We start from the raw sequence: 27,120 nt of genomic DNA on the forward strand, positions 1-27,120 counted from the left end.
GCCAATTGAAGGATTTATTAGAAGTTATTTACAAAACTTTCATCAAAAGAAAGTAACTAGAAAAGTTTGAAATTTTGGCTTCAAGGAGAACTCACTATACTAGGGCCAACCCAGATCCAAACCTTCCGCAAGTATTTGATAATCCTAATCTAATTTCAAGAATATCCAGAACACAAGAAAGTTCAGTCAGTCCTACACCTTCAATTAAAGCAGATTCATGACCTAATGAGTGGTTGTTTTTAGAAGACCTCCCCTTTGATGAGTCATTTGACCTTTCCCTATTTAGAACCAAGTCTGAGAGTGCACTTGATGACATAGTTCTAGATCCAGAATTTACAGCAGAACTTGAAGTCCAAAGGGCAAACCTGTCAATTGATCAATACATTCTAAATTCCCCTCAGTCATCCCTTACCACTGCTAAGATCCATGAGCCTTCTAAAATAGTTTCAACTCCCTTTAGTTTACCATTATTCCCTTCCATCTCTGAAGTTCATTCCTCACCTCCATTTATACCTTCACTTCCCCACCAACCTGCCATTACTCATCAGTCACCCATTACTCCCCGTTACCCATCACCCACTGTATCACCTCTTGGTACCCAAACCCCACTTCTTAGTCCTATCCAACTTAGAGCCATGGCAAATAGATATGCTCCTCTTGTGTTGCCTGCTCCGCGAGGTGCCATGCCACAATATTACCAGAACAAAATTGTCCAATTTGATGCCATAGAAACTTACACAACACAACAGCATACAAACAAAATGACAAATTTCTGTGAATTACATGAAATTGATATTGGAGATGTCCAAAAGAGACTTTTAGCTCAAACTCTAGTCGGTGATGTAAGAACATGGTTTAGATCTTTACCTACTAATAGCATAGACACGTTAGAAGTTTTTTATCAGCATTTTTTAAATAGATGGGAAAATAAAAAGAACCCTCTGCAGATCCTTTCAAAATATGAAAACATCAAGAGAGGACCAAATGAAACAGTCTAGGATTATTGTACTAGATTCAACAATATGTATAATGAAATACCAGTCAATCTCAGACCCCCACCTGGTTTAGCTCTGATAAAGTTCTCTGATGGGTTTGATACTGATATGGCTTTCCAACTAAGAGAGAGAAATCCTCCAACCTTAGAAGACATGCAAAGTGTAGCAGTTAATGTAGAAGTTAATTTTCTAGAAAAAAGAGCTAGGGTTAGGAATGAAAGGAGAGTACCCTTGAAAGATGAAGCCTCACCCTCTGACATTAAAGTAGATTCCCTAGCCAAATGAATGGAAAAACGGATGGATAGGATAGATAACATTGAAAGGAAGCCTCACTGGGATAATCAACAAGCACCTCTAGTGATAAATCCAAGCTTTAGAAAGAATCAAAATCAAAACACTGGAAAAAATGGACCTGGTCAGAATATTAGGCCTCCTTTTCAAGAAAACAATGTTGAAACTTCCCATGTAGAAGATCCTGAACAAGACAAACAAATTAACTTAATGGGATTAGATGACGAGGAAACTGTCTTTTTGACTCAAGATGATTAGGAATTACATATGCTTCAGTAATTACAAACCCAATCCGTAGAATCATTCGATTACAAGCAAGGTTATGATTCTACTATCTTCGAAGTGCACAAACAGTACAACTTGAGGAGTAAAAAGAACACTGATACTCCTAACCAAAACAAAAAAGTAGTACCAAATCAACGTAAGAAAATCAAAGCATTTCCAGTTACAAAAACTCTCCAAATCCTCTCTAGACCAAATCAGAATCTTTCTAGTCCCACCATTGTAGACATAACCAATGACCAACCCCATGATAATTAACCATCCATTTCAATCCCCTCCAAGGAGACAGTGGAGAAAATATAGAGAAAAAGACTTCAAATGTAGAAAAAGAAGAGAAAACCACTCCAAATCCTGCCATGAAAATACCAAATCCTCAAACAGAGAAAGCCCCTTTGCCTTTCAATTTGGGAGAAGAGGTGGCTAAGCTAAAAATCTCAGTCCCCTTAACAAAGTTGATTAAAAATGAAACTTACAAATCTCAAATAAGCAAATCCTTAAACTTTGTTGAGAATGAAGATTCTGTTAACTTGTTTGATGATCAGCCTGAGCTTATATTCAGTCCTAATGTTAATGGAAAACCATTAGAAGGAGGGATACCACCCTTTTATATTAGCCTTAACATTCATGATAAGATTTTACACAATGCAATGTTAGATTCTGGGGCTTCACACAACTTAATGCCTAAATCTGTTATGGAAAAATTCAACTTGGATATCACTAGGCCTTACAAGGATTTGTTTTCATTTGATTCAAGTCAAGTAAAGTTCCTAGGGCTAATAAAATACCTATGTGTTTCCCTAGTACAATACCCTGCTAAGACTATTCTCATGGACATAGTTGTTGCTGATATACCACCTAAATATGGCATGCTATTGTCTAGATCATGGGGGGCTAAACTCCAAGGATCTTTGCAACTTGACATGTCATATGCTACAATTTCAGTCTTTGGACATCCTAAAAAATTGTACAGAGAGACTCTAATGAAATATGTAGTGAGTAGCCAGGCTAGGCCTCAAAACTTTCCTATCTATTCCATGCATTCTGACATTGATTCTTTTATTCTGTACAATGTTGAACAAACACAAGAAACTGCTTCAAACAACATTATTTTAGAACCAAAAGAAATTGCAGTTACAGTTCAAACTGAAGTTGTCCAAACTCAAGAGCTTTCAGATAAAAAAAATAATCAAGATACCTTAATAAAAAAAGATTGTATCCCCCTAGGCAGTAAGAATTATGAACATGAAATATTATGGCATCTTGAATTTGATGGATCAGTGAACAAGTTAGGAGCAGGAGCAAGAGTATGGATTTACAATTTAGAGAATGATTACTCAGAGGGCTATGCCTACAAACTGAATTTTAAATGCACTAACAACATGTCTGAATATGAAGCACTTCTTTTAGGTCTCAAATTGGTTAAAAAGTTAGAAGCCATAAGAGTGTCTATTATGGGAGATTATGAGTAGGTTATAAAACAAATCAATGCTGTATATATGACCAAAGACCCTAGATTAATTTTTTATAGAGGAACAGTTGTAGAAATATTGAACACTTTTCTCGAAACTAAGCTTGCAGTCATTCCAAGGAAACATAATATGCAGGCTCATAGTTTAGCAATGTTTTCCAGCACCTGTAAGTTACCATTTCAACCTAACCATCAATACACAGCTGAGGTTAGGCACAGACTTGCTATCCCAGACAACTTGAAAAACTGGCAAGTATTTGCTAATGACCAACAAATAAATAATTTTCTAGCTTTAGAGGAAGAATTTGTAAATAGAAATATAGATACTAACATAACATTAGATCCCTGTTTTACAGATAAAATAGAAATTAACAAATTAGAAAATGAAGAGATAGATATATTCCATCCCACAAAGTTTACAAAATCAGATATTCAAAACCTAAAGCAAGTTGAAATTGAAGAGATAATTAACAAAGATTCTAAAATCATTAATCTCAAAGACAACTTTTTTCCCAAAGGATTAACTCCTTTGGAAGACTTGTATGATTCAAATGATGTCCCTAGAAAACCAAAAATGGAACCCCTAAAATTTGATATAGAGGAGTGTAACATAGGGACCGAGGAAAATCCAAAATTAATAAAACATTCAAAGCCTTTACCTCCTACTAAAAAAGTGAAATACATAGAACTGCTAAAGGAATTCCAATATGTCTTTGCTTGGGGTTACGAGGACCTCAAGTCCTATGACACTAGCATAATACAACACACTATCCCCATAAAAGAAAACTAGAAACCTTTTAGACAGAAGCTTAGGAGAGGATTAATCCCATTCTATTACTTTCTATTGGAAAGGAGATCAGAAGAATGTATGAAGCCAAGATAATAGCACCAATTAGGTTCTCTGATTGGATTTCAAATGTGGTGCCAACAAGGAAGAAAAATGGTGAGATTACACTATGTGTTGACCTCAGGAATCTCAATAAAGTTTCACTTAAAGACAATTATCCTCTCCCTAAAATGGATCATATATTACAAAGGGTAGTAAGGTCAACCAGAATCTCATTATTGGATGGGTTTTCTGGATATAATCAGATTCTAGTTCACCTAGATGACCGGGCTAAAACAACACTCACTACTCCTTGGGGCACATTCATTTATTTGAAAATGACTTTCGGATTAAAGAATGCAGGCAACACCTTTCAAAGGGCTATGGACATAGCTTTTGCTAAGGAAATCCATGAATTCCTAGTAATATACTTAGATGATATCACTATATTCTCAAAATCTGATAAACAACACTTAGATCATCTAAGGCGGGTTTTCATCAAAAGTAGGAAGTATGGAATTTCTTTGAATCCTAAAAAATCTTTATTTGGGTTAGAATAGGGTAAACTGTTAGGCCACATAATCTCTAAAGATGTTATCTGAATAGACCCTGCAAGAATTGAAGCCATCTTATAGATACAACATCCTAGGAACATCAGAGAATTACAAGCCTTTTTAGGAAAAATAAACTTTCTTAGAAGATTTATTTCTAACTTGGCAGAACTAATTAGATCATTGAATAACATGTTGAAAAAATATTCGACCATAAAATGGACCATTGAAGCTAAGAGATCCTTTGAAGATATTAAGCTAGCCTTAACAAAAACACCAGTTTTGGTCAGTCCAAAGTTTGATAGGGATTTCATCATATTTTCCTTTGCCTCAGAACATACAATTGTTGCAGTCCTATTGCAGAAGAATGATCAGGGTTATGAACAGCCTATTGCCTTTTTTAGCAAAGCCCTAAGAGATGCCCCTTTAAAATACAATATAATGGAAAAGCAAGCCTTTTCTCTAGTCAAATCTATCAAAGGTTTTAGAGTTTACATTTTATATTCTCATATAATAACCTATGTCCCCAATTCAATAGTCAAGGATATCCTAACTCAGGATGGTCCAAATGGTAAGAGAGGGAAATGGATTGCTACTATATTAGAGTATCACCTAGAAATCAAGCCAACAAAGTTAATCAAAGGCAAAGGTTTAACCAAGCTCATGGCTGAATCAAACTGTCAGGACTTAGACACAAATTTTATTATAGAAATGGATAATGTAGAGGAGATGGTGACTCAACCAATCAGCTAGGCCTTTATTAAATCACCATGGTATGCTGATATCATATATGTTTTACAAAATTTACAAGCTCCTCGTGAATTATTTAGGACCAAAAGCAGGTTTTTAAAAATGAAATATTTAAAATTTTTCATACTTAACAATGCTTTGTTTTGGAGGAATCATGAAGGTATCCTTCTTAACTGTTTATTGAAAGAAGAATCTGATAAGGTGCTACAATAGTTTCATGCAGGTGACTGTGGAGGACACCTTTACTGGAAAACCACTGCTAACAAGATTCTTAGAGTCAGTTTCTATTGGCCCACTTTGTTTTCTGATGTAAATAAATTTGTAACCTCATGTCATAAATGCCAAACTTTTGAAGGAAAGAAAAAGCTTTTACCCCTCCCCCTGAAACCAATATCTGTTGAAGCACCTTTTCAACAATGGGGTCTTGGCTTTATTGGTGAAATCCACCCACCTTCCTCTGCACAACATAAATGGATTCTCACTGCTACACATTACTTTACCAAATGGATAGAAGCCATACCATTAAGGCAAGCCACTGATACTCTGATAATAACCTCCCTTGAAACCAACATCCTATCTAGGTTTGGGTGCCCAACCAAAATCATCATTGATAATGTAGTGGCCTTCAAATCTAAGAGAATGATTGATTTCTGTAACAAGTACCATATAACTTTGGGCAATTCCACAACTTATTACCCCCAAGGAAATGGACTAGCAGAGTCCTCAAACAAGATTTTAGTAAACATCATCACAAAGTTGTTAGAAGACAATAAGAAAACATGGAACAAGAAGCTAGTGAATGCCTTATGGGCAGACAGGCTAACCACAAAGAAGTCCACTGGTACTATTCCTTATCAATTAGTTTATGGAATGGAAGTTATTTTCCCATCATCCTTGGGAACACCAGTGATGAAACTGCTCCAAGATTTGTAGGTTGAACCAAATGACATCCAAAGAAGAATCAACCAAACAATTCATTTACAGCAAACCAGGGAAGAAGTGTACATCAGATCACAAGTTGTGCAGGAAAGGATCAAGAAGGATTTTGATAAAAGGACTAAGGCAGAATATTTTTACCTAGGAGACAAAGTTTTAAAATGGGACTCAAGAAGAGAGGATAAAGGTAAACATGGGAAATTTGATTTCCTATGGAAAGGCCCATATGTCATCTATGCATTCAGAGGTAATAATGCTTTCTTCCTCAGAGAGATGGATGGCACAGAAGCAGAAGGAGGACCAGTTAATGGTCGAATGCTTAAACACTACATTGAACCTAGTTACTGATTCCACTAATCATTTGTACATATTCTGTTTTTCAAAGTCTAGAGTTGATTGGATAGTGAATCTTTGGAGTTGAAGCCCAAAGAGAAGGCCCTAAGCTTCAAAGGTTTTACTGTCATAAATAGCAATAATGCAAAAAAGTGAAAAGGGAAAAGTTGCAGAACATCACAGCAATTCACAAGGTCATTGATCTACAAGTACTTGAGATTTTACCAGAAAATGCCATCCCCAAGTGGAGCTACTATTAGGTTCCTATACCAATAGGATTCATAATTTTTGAACGGCTAAGATTAAACTTGTAATATGTACATACCTTTTCTTTTTTCAAATGTTTTCCATATTCAAAAAATTAAAAAATGTAAAGAGGGTATGTCCTAAAAGAAAAATCAAAGGACAAAAACAATAAAAAGGTCAAAAAATATGAAAAATATGAACCCCAAGAAATAAAAGATCATGAAAGTGTGCAAGTCAAAATTCCACTACTATTTACATTTTGTGCAAAATAAATGATTTTGTGTAGCTTGTAATCTTTGCCACAATCCATGATAGTCAAAGTGTTTAAACTTAACTATTCCATGTTTCAATTTCATGCTCATAGATAGAGAATAAAATCTGACCAAACTGTTTAATCTTGGCAGCTAAGTAGATTAGGTAGAGTAAATAGAAAGGATCTCAACTGTTTAATATGAGACCTTCGATATAATAAGGTTAGATTTATTTAGATTGCCATTGTAAAGAAAAGAAAAATGTTTGATAAGGGTTTGCTAGCTTAAATGCACCCTAATAAAGAGAAGTAAAAATGATAGGATGAGTAGATGGGTAAGCAGAAGAAAGTTTGTAGAATAGTGATGATTATTAGACAAAAGCATATTTATCACCCTCATCATGAAAGTTCTAAGTTTGAATGAGAAATGGGATTGGCATAAAATTCACAAAGTCAAAATTAACTAATTTCCCCTCACTCATTTCACCCTTTACTTAACTAATTTCCCACAATAAGTTTGAAGTACCCAAAATCTTAAGTCAAAGGGGCTCAGAGCATTTTTTTGACTTCTAGAGAGACCGGACCCTCGGCCCAATGACTTATAGATCTTAAGTACTAAAATCCCCTCATAAACTTTCACCCCCTTCAATTCATTCATTTTTCCCTAATAAATCCCTTTTCCTAAGGTTAAAACACCATTTTCCTAAGGAAAAGTAATCATCCCCATGGATACCCCTTTTTATGAAGAACCCACAAAAAAAGAACTTAGCCTAAGTTGTAATGTTTCTGTGTAAAACCCGAAGGAATTACAAACACACATTATGCTTAGCACACCTCAATTATCTCTAGCAATTTTCATATTAACCTTTAACATTTTTTATATGTTAACTCCTGAAAAATAAACACTTTCCCGTATCCCTTTCCCATATATATTTATTAAAATCACTTAAAAACTAATATCCCTACCCCAAAGTTTGAAATATAAAATTTATATTACCCAACCTCAACAAAAGACATAATTAATTCATCTGTGATTAATTAAATTCAAACCATCCGCCAATCATATCCCACTCGATACCTTAATCCCCGCTTTAATCCCTCACTAAGCTAAAACCGCCACATTTAATTGCCCATCGGGCCCCTCCATTACCTTCCGTGCAACTCCTGTGCCCGACCACCACACGATCTCCCCCCTCCCCATCCGACGGCCCATGTTGATTTCGGAAGGGCCCGAGATCTGAATGATACCCACCCGAAATGGGATGTTTTCTCTCGGACCCCGAGGTGACGTGGTGCTCGATGAGTGGAATCGAGCGGCCTCCCGCCAATACCGCCTAGCACCCAAAGGCTGTGTGAAGTAAACCATTTACCGCCAGCCTGCTACCCACCAAAACAGTCGTTGTTCATCCCACTACACGACAAACGGTCATTGTTCACCCATAACCGCCAAATTGACTTTTTGTGCATAAATCCAAAAAAAAAGCCCCAAATCATTGTTTTTATCATTTTTAACTGTAATTTTCCATACATGCGCCTGTGAATGTTTAAAGTCATCAACCCACGTACACTTGCACTCTGAGGACACCAAAAGCCTCCAAATTTCCTTCCAACCTAATTGAAACCTTTTCAACCGTTCAAAATCGCCAGTTAACCAGTTCAGACCCAGCTTTCTTCAATTCTAGGTATTTAAGCCAGAATCCATTGAAAGCCCTATTAATTTCCAAACCAGTCTCTAAAGCTTTCTTAATTGAAATTAAAGGGAACTTTAATAACATAAAACCCACCTGGAATTGAACCCCCATTACCTCAAAGACTAAAAATTTACTTTCCCCCATTCTTAAATCCACAAGGGCTAAGAATGGCAGCCCCAATTGCCATGGATGTCAGGCCAATTACCACTCCTCACCTAAACCTGGGCCACCTTCCCCTTGCTGATAAAGATTTCCAAATTAAGTACATCTCTGTCCTTGAGTCCCCTATCAAACTATACTGTCGATACAGAGACTAATACCTCAACCAAGCTGATAAAATAGGTTTGTGGGAATCTAATTTGCCCAAGTACCAATTCCCTGAGGTGCACATCTTTCCTGAGATTTTCCACTATTGCCATGCAAACTACATTCCTAGTCAAAGAGCAGTGATGTCCCCTGACCAAACCATAGTTTTCACCATCACTGCTGAGTCAATCAATGAAATGTTGCAATTACAACCAGGGCAGAATTTAACCCCTATTGCAATTCGAGACCTACTAGACCGATTTCCCAAGCTTACCACTGCCAAACTTACTATAATGCTCCAAACATTCATTAGGGAGGAAAATCACATCCCAAAGGACCCTCCCCCATATGTGGCTACCATATTTTCCCCATTTGGTCAAGATATAGTTGCAATGATCTCTTTTGTTTTAGGCTATACAACCAATGAATACATAGATGAAATCATCTTAGCCTTCATGTCCATTTTCTCTCCAGGACAGCCCCCTGCTATCATGTATGATTATGCCAAGTACATAGTTAATAGGATGCATGAACAATTTCTGAGAATGAGTAATGAAAGAGTATTTAAGTATTCTTCAGTTTTGTACCACCTTTTCTTATATTACTAAGCTGACAAGTTCCCTTTCACTCTCAAAAAGCTTGACACTAAAGGTCATCCTAGGTCAGTAATTTTTTGGACTCCTTTGATACATAAGTATGATTCCCCATATCCATACATAGATTTCATAGATCTTTTTGTACATCTAGTAGTGACCATGCTGCTAGGAAGTCCTCCTCCAAGAATTAGTCCATATATCAGGAGGATCCTGCAGCTGTCAAAACAACACAAAGTGGGAGATTGGTACTTGTACCAAAATCACACAGAAATTAGGATCTATGGTTATGAGTTGGCCCCATATAAACTGCCCAGATACCTCCCAATGAGGTTATTTTCTCTGGAGTACTAGAGGAAAATAATAAACTCAGATGAGGTGCATTTTTTAAGGCCAAAAAGAAGGCCCAACTCAAAATCAAAGATCAACTAGGCCCCTTTGCATGTAATAGCAGAGAAGCTAGGAAGGAAGCAGAGGAAATCCTTTGGAGATTTAAACTAAAACAAATCATCATGTGGATATATGACCCCTGTGACTTTATATGTAACAGAAGACAAAAAAACAAGATGGCTCCCTACATTCATCACCGAATCCTTGAGATAGAAAATATGCAAATCAATTGGAATGGGTGGAGAATACCTTAGTGGACAAGGATAGCACCGAAGTAGCAGTTGAAAATGCTCTAATTGATTTAGAGAAAATACTCGATGAAGGTTCTTTCCTACAGGTGCCAGGAGAATCTCAAGTCCAAGGACACTCCCAAATCCAAGAAGAATCATAGGCAAAGGAAGAATCTCAAGCACCAAGTGAATCACATATAGAAGAAGAATCCTAGGTGCAAGAAGAGTCAGAGCAGCCAGACCTATCAGAGGAATTGAATCAAACAGGTATACATCAGCCCATTATGAGTACTCCCCCTAACTTGCAAACTCCTCTAAATGAGGAGAAAATCCTTAAAAGAAATAGGGAAGAGGCCACTACCTCAGGTAGAGCAACCACACAGACATATGCAGAGACCAGCCAGGTCAAAAGGCAAAGGTTGAATCCTGTCTCTAAATAGGAGTTTACAGAAGAAACAGTAGGGGCTACCAGCACAGAAAGAGAAAGAAGCAGGCCTGCCACTCCTTCTGGGGGCACACTAGAGCCTTCCACATCAAATACTCAGATGTTGGAAAGGCAACAGAGTGTTGAAGTGTCCTCCTTTAGGATTCTAGCTAACAAGGATCAAGACATTAGAGAAAGATACAAGGATATAAATGCCAGTAATGAGACGCTAAAAGCCCAGACTTATGCACAATACCTAAATATGGCACCTACAAGCCAGACAAGGCTTATGTCAGCTTATGATGTTAAAGAAGGCAAGATGCAGATGACTTTTGGCAAACCTATGACACAAAAACCTAGGACATCAACTGACTTTAAAAAGATAGATCTCGAAGTGTTGGCAAAGGACATACATCCTATTGAAAAAATCGAGTTGCACAAGCAGCCAGGGGAGATGATATACCCCACCTTGATAGGGAAAGCCATTGCAGCTCACCAATTATAAAATTCCCTAAATAATATATTAGCTCAATTCCAATTTGAAAAGGCCTCTTCACAGGCAAAAGACACCAGAATCAAGTCCTTATAGGACTTAATCATTGAATTGGGACATGATCCAAAATATGTGAAGGCCACTGAAAGACTGATCAAGAAGAAAAATGATGACATAGCTGCTTTGAAGAAACAACTTAAGATTCCACCACTACATCACCCATAGACAACAGAAGTCCTTGAGACCCAAAAAGGACAAGAAGAGCTTATGGACTTGGTCCTAAAGCTAAATGACCAGTTGAAAGAAACAGAGAGAGAATTGGAAACATTGATTCAGTCCAAACAAAGTGAACTCACCACCACTTCTACAGCTGCCATTCCCATAGTAACAACTGCAGTTCTCTCAACATTGGCAACAACATTGGCACCAACAACTCCACCTGCCACAACACTGCTAGTCACAACTGAGTCTACAATAGCAAGTGCTTCGACGGAAAAGACAGCAGAGTTAGTGAAAGCCATGGAGGAAATGTCCATCCAGGCAACATAACTTAAGAGGCTTAAGCCCCAAGGGTTAGCTCAATCGATCAAGCCAGGTCCTCGCCAATGGGAGGTCACAGGGTCGAAACCCGAAAGCTCTTGGGGTCAGGTCAGTAAATAGGCCGAGGGGTGTGACCCCCTTCGAGTGGGGTCCACCCTAGCGTTGTTCGATCCTAGACGTAGCGGACCCACTGACCATGGGTATCCGTGAACCAGTAGTGAAAAAAAAAAAAAAACTTAAGAGGCTTAAGGAGAAAGTGGCAAGCTTAGAAACTGATTGCAAGCTTGCCCAGATACAGCAGAGGGAAGAAACACAGAAAGCCCTAAGAATGGGTGAATATATTAAGGTCCTAGAAAAAGATCTAACTCTACAAAAGCCACTAGGATAGACCAAAGATATGCTCTGGGCCAATATCATTGACTCTGTCAATGATATTTAGCCATCAATTCAAGTAATATTTGAGCAAACAAAACTGGTGAAAGTGGCCACCGAGGCTATTAAGAAAGTAAAGGAAGATCTACATGACCAGCCTAAGGATGCTAATCGACTCATCCACTTCTTGAACAACAAGAACAAGCATGAACTTAATGAGATGGGTGTAGAAGACAGAACTGAGGCCATCATAGAAGTCAAAAAGGTTCTTTCTAAAAGAAACCTTATGCTTAACCTGGAGGGAAAATGCCATAACATGCAGGTGGGAACTGACAGATTCATGGAAAAGTTTCAAATTTTGAGGAATAAAGACCTTCCAAGTCCTATGGTCATCCATGACAAACTTATGACCCAATTGGACTATGTTGACAGATTAAGGAAGTTGGCCAAGGATCAAGCAAGCACTTCAGGTATCAAGGCCTTGCCTACAGGGAAAGTATTTTACGACACTTTAGAAGATCTATTCTTTGTGGAGCATGAGGTGAAACATTTTTTTGTCACCAAGACTATTTTTTCCAAATACACTGAGGCAAACAAGATCTATAGAAGAATGCTCAAAGTAAAGTTACCTGAGGAAGAATGGTGGGAAAAGATGACAAATTTTACTATAAGTTACCACAGTAAATCTGAATGACAGCCAGATGAAACAAGTGAACAGGGTCAAGGAGTAGCAGGTTAAAGAGTATCAATAAAAGACTAAAGACAAAGATGATTCTAGCGTACACATATCAGCCAACTTAAAAGGGCTCAAGTTCAACTGCAACAACCAGCACTACCACAATAAGAGGGACAGCATGATGCAGTTTTCCATCTGTCTCTATCTTCATGATTGAAGATATTTTTATTTCCTTAATTAAATCTCAAACTATTATGAGATATTTTGTAGTATTTTTTGTATAAATACTTCACATTTCAAAAGTATTTAGGGTGGATTCAAAGACATTTCTGTAGACTTGTATCTAAAATCAAAGTGCTATTGTATCAAGACAGGATTGGCTTGCTGTATCATGGAATAAAGTTTAGAAATTTTACATGATTCTTGTGTAAAGCGAAAATCAAATTAGTATTCTCTCATGTGTATTATTGTTTTCCCTTATGTCTATTAATAATAATATGTGTTTCTATGAAATCTAAATGGTAAACTAGGAATGATATTTCAAAACTTGCTTTAATGCACTCTGTTTTGACTGTTTACCTTCTTAATGTTTTCTACTAAACTATCTTAGTTATGAAATTCTCAAATGCTCCCTTACTTTCGTAGTTTCTCTTTGTGGTCTATGTAGCAAAGGATTCTTAATTGCTCTTTTCTGATGATCACCCTCTTTTCCTCATTTTGATCCCTGTCTAAGGATTCTTCATTGCCCTCTTACCCTAGTTAGAATCATTCCATCCATCAGCCCTTTGAAGACTTACCTTTTGCTTTGCTAGCCTGCCCTGTGAAAAATCCCTTTAATGATCTGATCCAATTAAGCTATCCTTTGATTGACTCCATAGCCCAATGGCTTAAAGACCTAGTTCTATCCATATGTTCCAAGAATTCCACCACCCAACTTTCAATCAAAATCAAAATCCTCATGAGCATTAAGAACTAGCCTAAAATCCCACCCAAACAAAGTTAAATTATAAAGAGAGAGCCCTCTCTGGACTTAGGTTGGCTAGAACCTGAGTCTGAAGATTGGTTTGTGGTTACCTCAGATTATTCCTTCTTTTGATAACTTCTAGGGAAGACTTCTGAGTGATAACACAACCAACCAATTTTTCATGTTTGGGGGTGTGGGACTATCGACAACTTCAATCTCTAAACGACCTTGGTTAAGATTAGGTTCTTATGGCTCCCACTATCAATAGTGAAATGTAGTGGGTTCCCCTTCACCCACATCTATGAATGTAAGAGGCACTCCCCCTCCTCATGCTCCTCTGACTTCTCATTGGATCTTCATAGTTGTGATGGTAGCATTGATTTCTCCATTGATGATTAGATTTCGTTTATCCTATTTTGAATCATAATGTAAGACAATGTCTATTTTTTTATCTTTAGGCTCAATAAACAATGATTGTTTTAAGTGGCATTCATTAGTGTTGTGCCATGGGATTTTGTGGAACTCACACCACTTTCCAGTTTCCTTCGACTTCCCATTAACCTTATTTTCCTACAACTTAGACTGGTTATCTTGAGGTTGGCTCTTGTTGCTTCGTCCCTTATTATATCAGTTAGGGCCATATTTTCTAATATTTTGTTGTGGAGGTTTTGTAGACCCTAGTTCGCTTATTCCTTTGCATCAATTTCTACTCAATTTTGACAGCATATTGATAAGCATATTCTAGTTAGGATATGTTGAAGCAATCCATATTTATTTTCATATACCTATTTAGACCACTAAAGTAGTTTAGAAAGAGGTGTTTCTTAGAGTCTTTTATACCCTATTTTGAGCTGAAGGTATGGAAAATATTGGTGTAGTGTGGCATTATCTAGTCCCTCTCTTGTTGCAAAGTGGTCCATCTTATGTACTAGTCATCGCACTACCCCACAGGGTAGAATTATTCCTTAAGGGCATCAACAAAGGTAGCCCAGGTGGGGCCTACAATGAATATCTCAAACTTGTCTTTGTTTTGCTCTCCCAGTAACCAATATTTGATATGGGGAAAGGATTTTTGGAGCGTGAAGGTGATATTCTCATTGTCATAAAAAAATTTGGATAGAGTAATAGCCCTTTAACATATTTAATCATTTCTCCAAAGAATATGCCTCAATTTGACCTTATAATAAGGGTATATCAAAGTTATCTTGTACCCTAAATGGTGTCACACCTCAAAAAATGTCACTTGTTGAAGGTCCCTTGGCCATTGTTAGAAATTGTCGAATGATCTAGACAAAATTTTCCATCATCCCATTCCTTTAGCATGTGTGTGATTCCTTGAGCAACAACTTGATAGGATCTCCTACTCTATCATCTCTCTTTTATTTTTCCACAGAGGTCACTTAGGCTAGCAAGAGTGGTTTCCCTCGAGTTAACTATCTTGATATTCAACTCTCTATACCCTAACCTCGTTGGGGGCATATGTTGGGAAGAAGCATATTGCTCTGATACCACTAATCTGGTCTATTTGAGGAATGGGACTAAATATTGTCAATAGAATATGTCACAAGTGTATGAAAATAATGTAGAGGAAATTTCAAAAATAAAATATGTCACATTTGCATAAAAGAAATAATGTGTAGGAAAAAATAATATGAAAAGAGCTTAATATTTTTTATTAAATGGAAAAAATGTCATGAGACTACATTATGAGAAACTTCATGGATTTTAGAAGGGTAAATGCCAAGATTTATATTACTTATGGGTTCCTCTTCACCTAGAGTCATGCATTTTCATTATATTTCAAATACCACAGGTTAAAAAAAACCATGGGTGAATACCATAAATCACTATGGTAAAAACTGAAAATGGTTGTATATGGTAAAAGCTAACCGTACAATTAAATTTTTATGTTTCTTTCTTCCACCTTTCAAATACCATGGGTGGATACCATGGTTTACAAAAATTATGGGCTTGTAAATCACCAATAGTATAAAACAAACGAATTGTGGCGATTATCATTTTTTTAACACTTGCGAAGACATAAACCCACATGATGTCATCCAACCTATAAACCCATAAGTAAAATCATCCATAAACTTTAGGTTAATTGTATCAACAACTAATTGGAACTACTTAAAGGTTGAATTACCCAAGTTATTAGAGCTACTTAGGGATCAAAATACCCATTTCCCACATCCAATAAAACCTATAAACCACATGTAAAACAAACCATAGGTAAAATTACCCATATTGAAGGTTAATTAGACAAATCTATATATCATATATCAAGTAGATAAAACCATAAGTAACCCACATAATTTACAAACACACATGGTCAAGTAGAAAAGTAGCATGGCCAATTACCCATATCAAAGGTTAACTAGGTAAACACATAGTAACACGCACCATTTACAGACAATTACTTGCAAAAGTTACAACAAATACAAGTAATAGCAATGACTTAATAGCAAGCAAAATTCTTTCAAGAATTGGATGTGTTGAAAAAAACATTAGAGGTTACTAGTATAGTAGTAGTGAAATAATACAAGATAAGTCTCCAAAAGTACAATTATTTTTCTTTCTTTCGTAATTCATAGCTTCACATTAAAACTTGTAAGCCTTTACCTACCGTAAGCACCATAAAATCTAAATTAAGATAGAATTTGGAAAACTCAATAGGCATCACAAGATTGAATCAGAAAAAATCCAATAACAAGATTACCTTCACCTATAAAACACTACAAAGCCATTGTTATGCAAATTTAATAGGAAAAAAAAATGATTTCATCTAGTGGAAATCAAATGACATGAGTAAAAATCAAACAAAATGCTTACCTTTCCATGCAAAACACCATGAAGCCACACCATTATGCATCTTTAATAGACAAAAATGATTTCAATAAGAAAAAACCAAACAATAGGAGCAAAAATCAAACAACAGGTTTACCTTTCCTTGCAAAACGAGGTTCTCCACTACTAGCATATATTCTTCTACGTGGTTGATGACCCCTTACATAAAATGATATGACATGGCCTATGAAACCATTACAACAATATATTTAACCTTAGAAAACCCATGACAAAAACCCAATATGCAAGACCATAAACTCTAAAATTGTGTTCTCCAACTCTATAAAACACAAGTGTTATAAAAATCTACGACTTCGTACAAAAGTATCTTCCCTAGACCTAGTGGCTTGGTCTAGAACAACATAAATCAAAGGCTATAAAGTTTTCCTTGGAAGAATTGGAGAATGGAAATATGCTTACTTGTGATTCGTCACAATCTCTTCTCTCCTCTTGGCTTGTTAGCTCCAACCGTAGCTTTGATCGTTATAATTAGAACCTGCACAAATAAACAACACAAACCAAATATTTACGAAATATATGTAGCATTATCCAATCATTCTATTCAATGGATTAGTATAGCATTGAAACATGTGTACATAAGCATAACATAACACATGTAGGAAAATGGTATACTCTTTGTATTAATATGAAAGGGATAGATTTTACAACCCAAAGTGGAAGTTGATCTTGTAGAGATCCTCCCAAGTTGACTTGTCCTTCCTTGCTAGAATGTACACCTCAAAGCCACACTAATGCATGGGAATGATAACTCTCTTATGATCTGTTAGAGTCGGCATAGTCATACCTCCGTCAAAGATCAAAAACTCTTTATTGCATTTCATTTTTAGGTGTCTCATTCCGTCTATTCATCTGCATTCCGTTAGGGGCATGCCATCATCTGACGGTAGGAAGGGTCTTTTACTCATGTCCCCCATGATTATGTATATGCTGGTTTGTGTCTGAATCATCAAAGTTCATCATCAAATCAATTTCACAGTCATTTACAGTCATGGATGGTCTTTTGGTTAGCAAAGAGTCTTAGGTCTAGGGTTTCGCAAATTTAGTCTCCAAAATGTCAAAAAATACGAGCAGACACATGAGGGAGGTTTCCAAATAAGTTTTTGCCATCGCAATCTTTGATCATGACTTTTCTTCAAAACTTTGTTTTGAAGAAAATTGTCGTTTTGTCCTTTGTAATAAATATGTGATTTTTCAAAGTTTTTAGTCACGAAATGTTTCAGGCACCGCCCTGATCCATTGCCGAAGTTCCAGCCATCCATTCCCTGCAAAACAAGACCAAGAAGTCCATCATCAGTCTGAAAATCATAAAGGAAGCCAAATAGAGTTAGAGTGAAGTGTCAAAGGTTTCAAAACTTGTAAAAGTGGGTGTGCCCAAATCAAAAATCAAAATCCTTGTCATAAGAGATATGTTTGTGTTCCAATAATCCAATTTCATGCCAAGATACATCAGCGAAACCAAGATAAATCATTGAGGAGTGAAGAAAACACATTGAAGGCCAAAAATGTATTGTAATTGCAGAGCGCAGCGCATAGGCTGAGTGTCGTGGCGCATTGGTGAGGCGCGGCAAACTAGGCCTCAACATTCAGTGCATTTTTACAAGGGCACGGTGCACTAGTGAGGCACGGTGCATTGGGCATGCCGCACGGCGCATACAGCCAGAGGCCCGAAAACAATCAAAACTCGCTCAAATCGGATTTGCCTCGTTTCAAGTAGGAAGCTTTTCCAGATAAGAAGGTCTTGAGTTATCTGCTTTCTGATAATGATTCAGTTAGCAATCATACCATAAATTGCAGCCGACTGGATGACTCAGCGACATACATTTTTGCTCTTTTGCACCTCAAAGAGCTGGTTCTACAGAAATGTTCCAATTTCTCTCACAGGCTTTTTGTTGCACTGGGGCAACATTGCCCCAATCTAAGATTTTTTTCCGTCGAGTTGGCATACTACCGAAGGCATAGGGCTCTTCAAAACTACAAATCAAGTCTCAAAAAACTTTTCGATGGTTGCCACTCTCTGGAATCCTTGTGCATCAAGGGGCACAATTTGATTCTTGCATTTTTGAAGCGACAGTATCTTTCATGCCCATGACTGTAAAATACTTGCATCAGCAACAAGTAACAGAAAAAGATACAAGACAATCATTACACGGTTGGGGTATTCAAAGGATAGCTGTTGTATCGGGACAAAATGGGATTCCCTTCTCAATGGGAGTTTCCTTAACACTTGTTGTAGATCATATCACAGATGACCTTCTGAGTTCTATCACACAAAATCTCATTCTCCCGGTTAATTTAGATCTGAGGGATGCACCTCTAGGAGAACCATGTCTACGACATGATCTGACCAATAGTGGTGTGCAGTCTTTGGGTTCTTGCAATTATTTATGTCACCTCTCCCTTTCCTGTAGCAGAGTAAATTATCCAGCATTTTTTTAGATGAGTAAATGACATGGGCATGGTTCTCATGGCTGAAGGCTATAAAAACATGGAGACCATCAAGCTCGGAGGATTCTATAGAGTGACAAATGCTGGTTTTAGTGCGCTCATACATGCTTGCAAAAATTTGAAAACTTTTGAACTCTATAACACATTTCATTTGTCTAATTTGGCTTTTCATGATCTTCTAGCTACTTCTCTTTCCCTTCTATTTGTCAGACCGATCTTGTGTTGTCTTTTAACTAGTGAATCAGTGGAACACATTACTCTCTGTGCAAATCTAGAGGTGCTTGACCTCACAGGCTGTACAAGTGTAGCAGATGATGGTATGTGAGCTATTTCAAAGCTTAAGAAACTAAATACTTTATCTCTTAGTGGAGTAGACATCACAGATACTGGAATGTCCATCTTAGGAGGTGGAAATGTTCCCTTGGTAAGAGCAGAATGGATCCTGAAGAATAATTTGAAATCATCATTTATAATTAGATTTGGTCTGTTGTTTGAGGATTTGCGAGGACCATTGTAAGGGCTAAAAATGGCAGGGAGATACTAGTTTCTTTTGTGGTCAAAGTCGATGGAGAGTGTTGCGAATCTTGTTGGATATGTGTTCCCCAGTGTCAGGCCAGGGTAACTCCAGAATGGGCAGAGAAAAATTGATTGCATAATTCATTAGCTAACTATCATTTATATACATAAATGGGACGGATCAGTTCATCTTCATGATGACTGTTCACATTCCAGTTCACCCATCTGTTGAGGATTAGGTGTCAACATTCCCCCCCTTAATCTGAAGGGATGTTGGTGAGTCCAAGCATCGTTCTGAATCTTTCAAGCTTTTCTCTTCCAAGCGCTTTGGTGAAGATGTCTGCAATTTTCTCGTTTGTGGAACAATGACGGAGATGGATTGTTTTGGCCTCAACATGATGTCGGATCAGATGATATTTAGTATTGATGTGCTTAGTACGATCATGGAACTTTGGGTTCTTGGCCAACTTTATTGCAGAGGTGTTATCAATCATGAGTGGAGTTGATTGTATTTTTTTTACCTACAAATCTTCAAGAATTTTCCTAAGCCACACAATTTCTTTCGTTGCTTCAGCTGCTGCCACATATTCTGCTTCTGTTGTGGAATCTGCTAGTACTGATTGTTTGCGTGATCTCCAGGAGACAGCTCCTGATCCAAGACTCATAGCATATCCTGAAGTAGATACCCCAGTTTCTTTGTCTCCATCGAAGTCTGAATCAGAGTATCCAATCAAGTTGAAGTCGTCCACCTGTGTATACTTGATTCCTGTAAGGACCTGAATCCTATTATTACAGCCTCTATTCTGTTATACACTAACAGATCTATTTTCCTGTTAATTCATAAATAATAAAAGGAGCTTGCTGACCTTTTCACATAGCTTAAAACATTTAACATATTATCATTTTATCATAAGCAACATAAATTAAGGTGAGCATTCCATTGATATCAACTTAACAAGGGTAGTCCATGGAAAAATACCTGTTCCGGCGGTTGATGATGATACCTTTGTCTGATAGCTCCAGCTGAACGCTCCTTCTGGCCGACCCAACCGGATTTACCTCCCAGCCAACTAGGAAATAAATTCCTAGCCCAGGAAACCTCCACAGGTTCCCTAGCCCTCCGTGCCCAAGTCCAACCAGATATAGTGTGTCCTCAAGAAGAATGTGCAAAACTAGATAATGATACTTTCCTCCTCTCAAACCCAAGAAACCTCCACAGATTTCCAAGGTCTCCCAAAAATCATAACAAGGCCAAACAATCACAACCAACCCCCACAATCCTAAGCAAAACTCCAACTCCCCCCTTTTCTTCCTTCCCCCTTCCCTTTTTATATCCTCTTTCCTCAACCACCTCTCATTAATGTCATTAACTCTCACCCATCCTTGGTTGACTTCTCTTCTAAGCTAGGAGTACATTTGGAATTGTGACATGAATATAAAATTGAGAATTTAATGGGAAAGGATCATGTCTTCTCCCAAGTAAATCTGAAAAGTACATTTGGGAATGTGAAGTGTAATTATATGGAGAGGACCATGTCTTCTCCTTAGTAAATGTGAGGGTACATTGGGGAATGTGAAATGAATAAATATATATTGTTGATAAGATGGAGAGGACTATGTCTTCTCCTTAGTAAATGTGAGGGTACATTGGGGAATGTGAAATGAATAAATATATATTGATGATAAGATGGAGAGGACTATGTCTTCTCCCAAGTAAATGTGAGGGTACATTGGGGTATGTGAAATGAATAAATATATTTTGAATTAATGGAAGGAGACCATATCCTACATAATATTCAAATTGAGAAGGTAAGTGGGGAATTTGAATAATGGAAATAATGAATTTATTTTATGACCAATATTTCTCAATATTTTCAGATAATGTAAATATTAACACAATTTGTAGGATAAGATTTAAGTGGGGCATTACATACACCCCTCCTTCAGAAAACTTCGTCCCGAAGTTAGAATGAAAAGATACAAGGAGTTTGAAAGCATAGCAAACCAGAGAGAGTTATAGCATTAAAATTTGATAAGTCAGACAATGACATTACTTCCCATCAAGAGTCTCCAACTGTTCTATTTCCTCCTATCCATCTTGACCTACTTCCGTTCCCACCCTATCCATCCTCTACTGCTCTATCAGTGGCAACGGCCATACTAACCACTGATAAAACCAACATGGTGGAAGCGTCGAATACCTCGACCGAACTTTCCCCAACAGGCATCTGGCAATCGTCATCACACGTCTAGGGGGAGCGTTCAGCTGTCCTCCCCACGATTCTAGGTTTCGGAGGATACACGGTGGGAAACACCTCCACCCCTCCTTCAGAGCACAAACCACACTACAGAGCTTGTTGGACTTGTCATCGAATAATCCAGTCATGTCAACTTGCCACCTGTCATTTGCATTTTACTCATGTCATAAGAGTGCATATCAAGTAGATACCAAATGTAATAGAACAATGTACATCGTACCTTTCCTCATTGGTCGTCTCGACCTCCCCCAATGGAATGTTAGATCTTGGTTATCATACGGTTCTTTCCAATCTGTAGTTTAGTTCTCATCCATGCATATATATAACCACAAAATAGATATAGATACATGATCTTAAACACCATGTTTATCAAACCCAGTGTCCACGTGTCAATTTTTGTTGTTCATACTGGAATTAAATCTTACATCAGATAAATCATAATTTCACTAAGTCATTGATTAGATAAATCAAATATATATAAGCCTATATGATGCAATAATAACTCTGACAAGTCATGCACTAGATAAATTGTAACCAAGTAAGTCATACATTTGGTCATACATCCAACATTTCCATCATCAATACCAAATCCATCAATTGATTTTCATGTGTCCAACCAGATGTATATAATGTTCATAAATAACAACATGGAACTGCAAAAGAGAACCTTAACATAGGTGGCTATCTATGTTAAAATGGGCGTCATAAATGCTCATGTGACATCCTTGTGGAACCCCTCAATAACAATTAGAGTTGGAACAGATTCAACTATCCATCATGGAAAATAGCATTTGGACCCGTATATGCTATAAGGTGGTACCAAAACCAAAATAATAGCAAGCAACAGATTAGTGCACTATCAATTCCACTAGGAGGTGCTAGTATAAGTTTTATGCATATAATTCCTTTAAAACCTTAGTGAATATAAAAGTCCCGCTCTTCTAATTTGATGGGTTTTTTTTTTTTCATCTTCCAACCCATTTAGTTAATCTTGAAAATAAAAGATTCCAAACTTCAGAAACTGTTTCCCAACATGATTTTCATACTTTATTTTTCTTTGTAAATTGAGAGGAATGTCCTCTAAATGTCAAAAGGTTTATATTTATTATATACTTAATCATTATTTACTAGTACTAAAACAATCTCATGATATACATTGCAGCTCACAATAGGATCAGACAAATGAGGAATAATTAAATGAACGGAATAATTGCCTTTGCCCTGTTGCTATTAGTATTTCCCCTCTAAATGGCATCGCATTTCTAAAGATGCCTACTCCTTTCATAAGTGGCCAGTGACCACAAAAGTTGCAAAGAAATTTGAGGGTCCTTTTATCCAAAACTAGAGACACATTATTTTTCACGACATTTTTATTCAACACTAGAATAAGGGTAAAAGTGTATCCTAATATTTTCACTAGTCTTTTATTGACTAAATAAGCTTCCATTCTAAAATCCCAAATTCTCTACAAATTGATCTTCTCATTTAATTTAAGATCATTAAAAACAACTGTGAGAGTAAGCCTTACACAAGCCCATGGTATTCAATCTATATTTTCACTAGAAAATTCTACCCCACTAGACCATCTTTGTTAGGCCTCCATCGGTTATGCACCATGCAATAATTGTTGGCATCCTCTTTTCCTCAACCTTAGGTTACATCATGTCAACCCATTTTTCTTTGGATTGTTTGCTTGCTGGTTTTATTGTTTTTCTCTGTTACCTAAACCTATTCATTATTAACTAATTTCTTGATTACTTTCTAGATTTCTTCGTCTTAGTAAACAAACAACATGACAAAGCATACTTAGTTACAAGACTATGCTTAATATGTATGGATTAGAAGCAACCATTACATTGAATCTCACCATGCTAGATTGATGCATCCTAGTGAAAATCGATTTTTTTGGAGAAGTTCAATTCAATTAAGAACACTTTAACCAATTAACCATGCCTTAAAAGAACTATCAAATGGTAAGGATAGTACTGGATCACTTAGGGAAAACTCTTGGCATGTTTTGGGCTTCGTAGTAACTCAAACCACTCTATACTATATCCCCGTGTTTAAAGTAGAGGGTATTTAAATGACACATGCTAGTCAATAGAAGTCATGAGCATTACAACCATAAACTAAATTTCTATAATTAGGTCTTCGTTGTGACATCGTCACTATATTGCAGATCTGGTGTCTCCATTTATAGGTTCCAAGAAGCTTAACAACCTCATCTACTTATAGGTTCCAAGAAGCTTAACAACCTCATCTGCTTATTTCTATAATCATTCATCTATAGAGAGCATGCAATGTTTAAAATTTGTACAAAGATAAAGCTTATAATGGCCTTGGGAGGCTTTAATGGTTAAGAACATGTATTTCCTTGTAAGAGGTCATAGATTCAAATCTAGCGGGAAGTAGAAAAGGTAAACCTCCACAGATTTTAGTGGTCAAATCACTGCAAGGAGGTGGATCGCTTGTCCCATAAACAAGGGGTCTCATAAACCAATTTCGTGTCTGGCTTGGCCATGACCTATTATTATTATTATTATTATTATTATTCAAAGGGAGACTCTAGCTCTATTTGTAAAATTTATTTGACGCATGCATAACATCAACATAGAACCAACATCCAGAAACTAGCAAATGTTCTGCAGAAACTCTCATGGGACGTGAAGGTTCCACATCTTTACCAAATCCAAAGTAACCAGCACTTGAAGTTTTTCCCCTATCTATATCTCTTGAAACAATTTTGTCATCAAAGTTTGAAATTCTTCGGTAGTATAAGAACAGAGCAAGGCTAACAAATAGAGCAGCTGCAGCAGTGCAGATCCCAATTATAACTGCTTTGGCAAGGCCCCTGCCATGTCTCTCATTGGTGCCAGACCCATTGTTAGATGATATTTGAACACGAGGAAAAATCAAACCAGAGTTTCCTGGATAGAATGAAGAGTGAGGGAAATTTCGCAAATTTTGTGGGACATAACCTGACAAGTCGTTGTAAGATACTTTAAATGCCTTTAAGCTGGAAGGAAGGTTGCCGGGTATTTTCCCAGATAATTGGTTGTGAGAAAGGTCGAGGTTGACCAAGACAAAAAGCTTACTGATTTCATTTGGTATGTTTCCTGACAATTGATTTCCACCAAGATTCAATGTCTTGAGCCTGTCAATTGCACCAACTTGTGGAGGAATAGTACCACTCAAATGGTTGTTCGAAAGGTCCAATGATTCCAGGAAAGAATATTTTGTCACTTGAATGGGGATTACTGATGAAGCAGGGTTTACTGGTAGAATGTCCAGCAGGGGGATACCCCCAGCGAAATTATTGCTAGATAAGTGTAAATGTTCCAAGGTAGACAATGTAAAAAGGTTGGTTAAAAGAGCCCTGTTTAGCTTGTTGAAGCTAAGGTCAATAACATTAATCTTGGGATACATTCCCAATACAGTTGGGAGAGATCCCACTAAGTTATTGTGGGAAAAATTTAGATAAGTCAATCTTAAAAACTGAGAAGTATCATTTGGCAGGGACCCTGTAAATGAATTCTGGCTCAGATCAAGCACTTCCATATAATTTCCCCATGTCCGCATCATAGACAAATCCCCAGATAACTTGTTATCACTCAAATCCACTACTGCACAGATTCCAATTTTTAATGGCAATGTACCAGATAGTGCATTTTAAAGAAAGGTTGAGCACCTTAAGAGTTGAGAATGCTCCTAGGAGTGTATGCATGACCCGAGACTGAACACCTGACCTTAATATGTAAGAATGCTGAGTTTGGATACACTGGTGTCGAAAACTATAAGTAAGGACTTGACGAGGATCATAGTTTATCCTAGATATTTGTTACACCACCTTTGGTTCTTTAAATGTGGTTATGGCATTTGTTTAATCACAAATGACACCTGTTGCAATTGTTGTGACTAGCACTTGAAGAGGCATCTGTAAAGCATGATATGAAACTTGTCATGCATTCATATAATTGAAGACACATGTAAAGCATGTACATTAGTAATGACATATGGAAGGCATGTACATTTGAAATGGCACTTGGAAGTCCTTCCCCCAATCTATAAGAACGAAACTTCTGCATGCAAAGGGGATCATCATGCAAATACTAGAAGGCCTTAAGAGAATAACATAATGCACCCACTTTGGGAGTTTTGAACACAGCTCCACATTCATACAAGCCCAATCACCTCACTGCTCACCACTAGACCACACATCCGAGGGTAATTTCCAATTTTTTTATGATCAAATATTCTCTTATTTTATTCAAAACCAAATTTCTATATTCCTGTATTCAAGCATTTTTTTAAGGTGCAATATCCAACCTCATCTAAAATTCCTTAGCAACTGTGGATAATACCACACCCAAAAGGCTTTCTGTATCAAGCACAAATTTACCATGAGGTTTTACATTTATAGACTTCCTGGTTATGCCCTCTGAGTATGTCTTCTGATTGTTAATATTTTGGGTTTCTACAAATTTCACTTAAACGTATGAGAAACCAAAAGCTTTCTATCTCATATTTGTTTCAAGATAAATATGAACGAATGTTCTATGTATATATGGCAACATATTTCCTGAAGTGGAAAGTCTATTTACTCATTACTTCAACTTCTCCTTAAGAAACTAAGATATTTTATTCACTTCCTTTAATACAGCATTTCAGTATATAAAAATTCAAGATGTTTAAAAGTAATTGTGTAGAAGCAATGCTATTGGTTCAGTGCTATAAATATGCAACCTGCTTCTATATTTAAAGTAAGCTTCTTTGTCTGAAGAGAATCATAAATCTGGTATTAGAGAGGGATGGCTTCTGAGAGCAGGGGATGTGTTTTCCGTGCTCCCAAAAAGTACTTCAAGGAAATGGTTTCCATGTCTGATTTGGGAATGCAAAGGGATACAATGGGGAACATCTCCTAAAAAGACTGATGCTTCCATGCTCCCTTTTTACCAAAGTTTACTGTTTACAGGAAAAAGGGAAAATAAAAAATAAAGTGAATGTAAACTTAATGTACAGTTAGATGGACTTGATGAAGCACAATTTGGATTGGTTGGTGTGCCACTGAGCATTCCTATAGTTGGTCTTTATTCCCTTCTGCAGTCGCTGACTGTTGAGAATCGCAAACTAGTGGTGCATTGCCCTGATCAATGGTTCTTTTGGCATGTTCTTGCATGAGTAATCTTAAGACTTGGATCTTGAGTTTTGTAAATACACTGAGAACTATAATGGTGATAGATATTTTGTGAATTGTGATTACTATGTTATGTTACATCATAACACGGTTACAATTATTTACTTTTTATATATTTTAATTTCAAATTCTTAACATTTTAATCAGAGACACCTACATTGGGTAGAATTTGGGGGTTCCTTTCACATTTCTCTCAGATGTATTTCCCTGCTCTTGGTGGAACAATGCA

General features: G+C 37.0%; 1 pseudogene; it reads left to right on the forward strand.

The window, feature by feature from the left end:
* The first annotated feature begins 635 nt into the window (after nucleotides 1-635).
* Nucleotides 636-19,440, forward strand: LOC149142046 (F-box protein At-B-like; annotated as a pseudogene).
* Nucleotides 19,441-27,120: the final 7,680 nt, after the last annotated feature.

This window comes from Pinus tabuliformis, chromosome X (assembly GCF_031772625.1).
Source record: "Pinus tabuliformis cultivar Carrire ecotype Pingquan chromosome X, CPIR1, whole genome shotgun sequence".
NCBI classification, from domain to species: Eukaryota; Viridiplantae; Streptophyta; class Pinopsida; order Pinales; family Pinaceae; genus Pinus; species Pinus tabuliformis.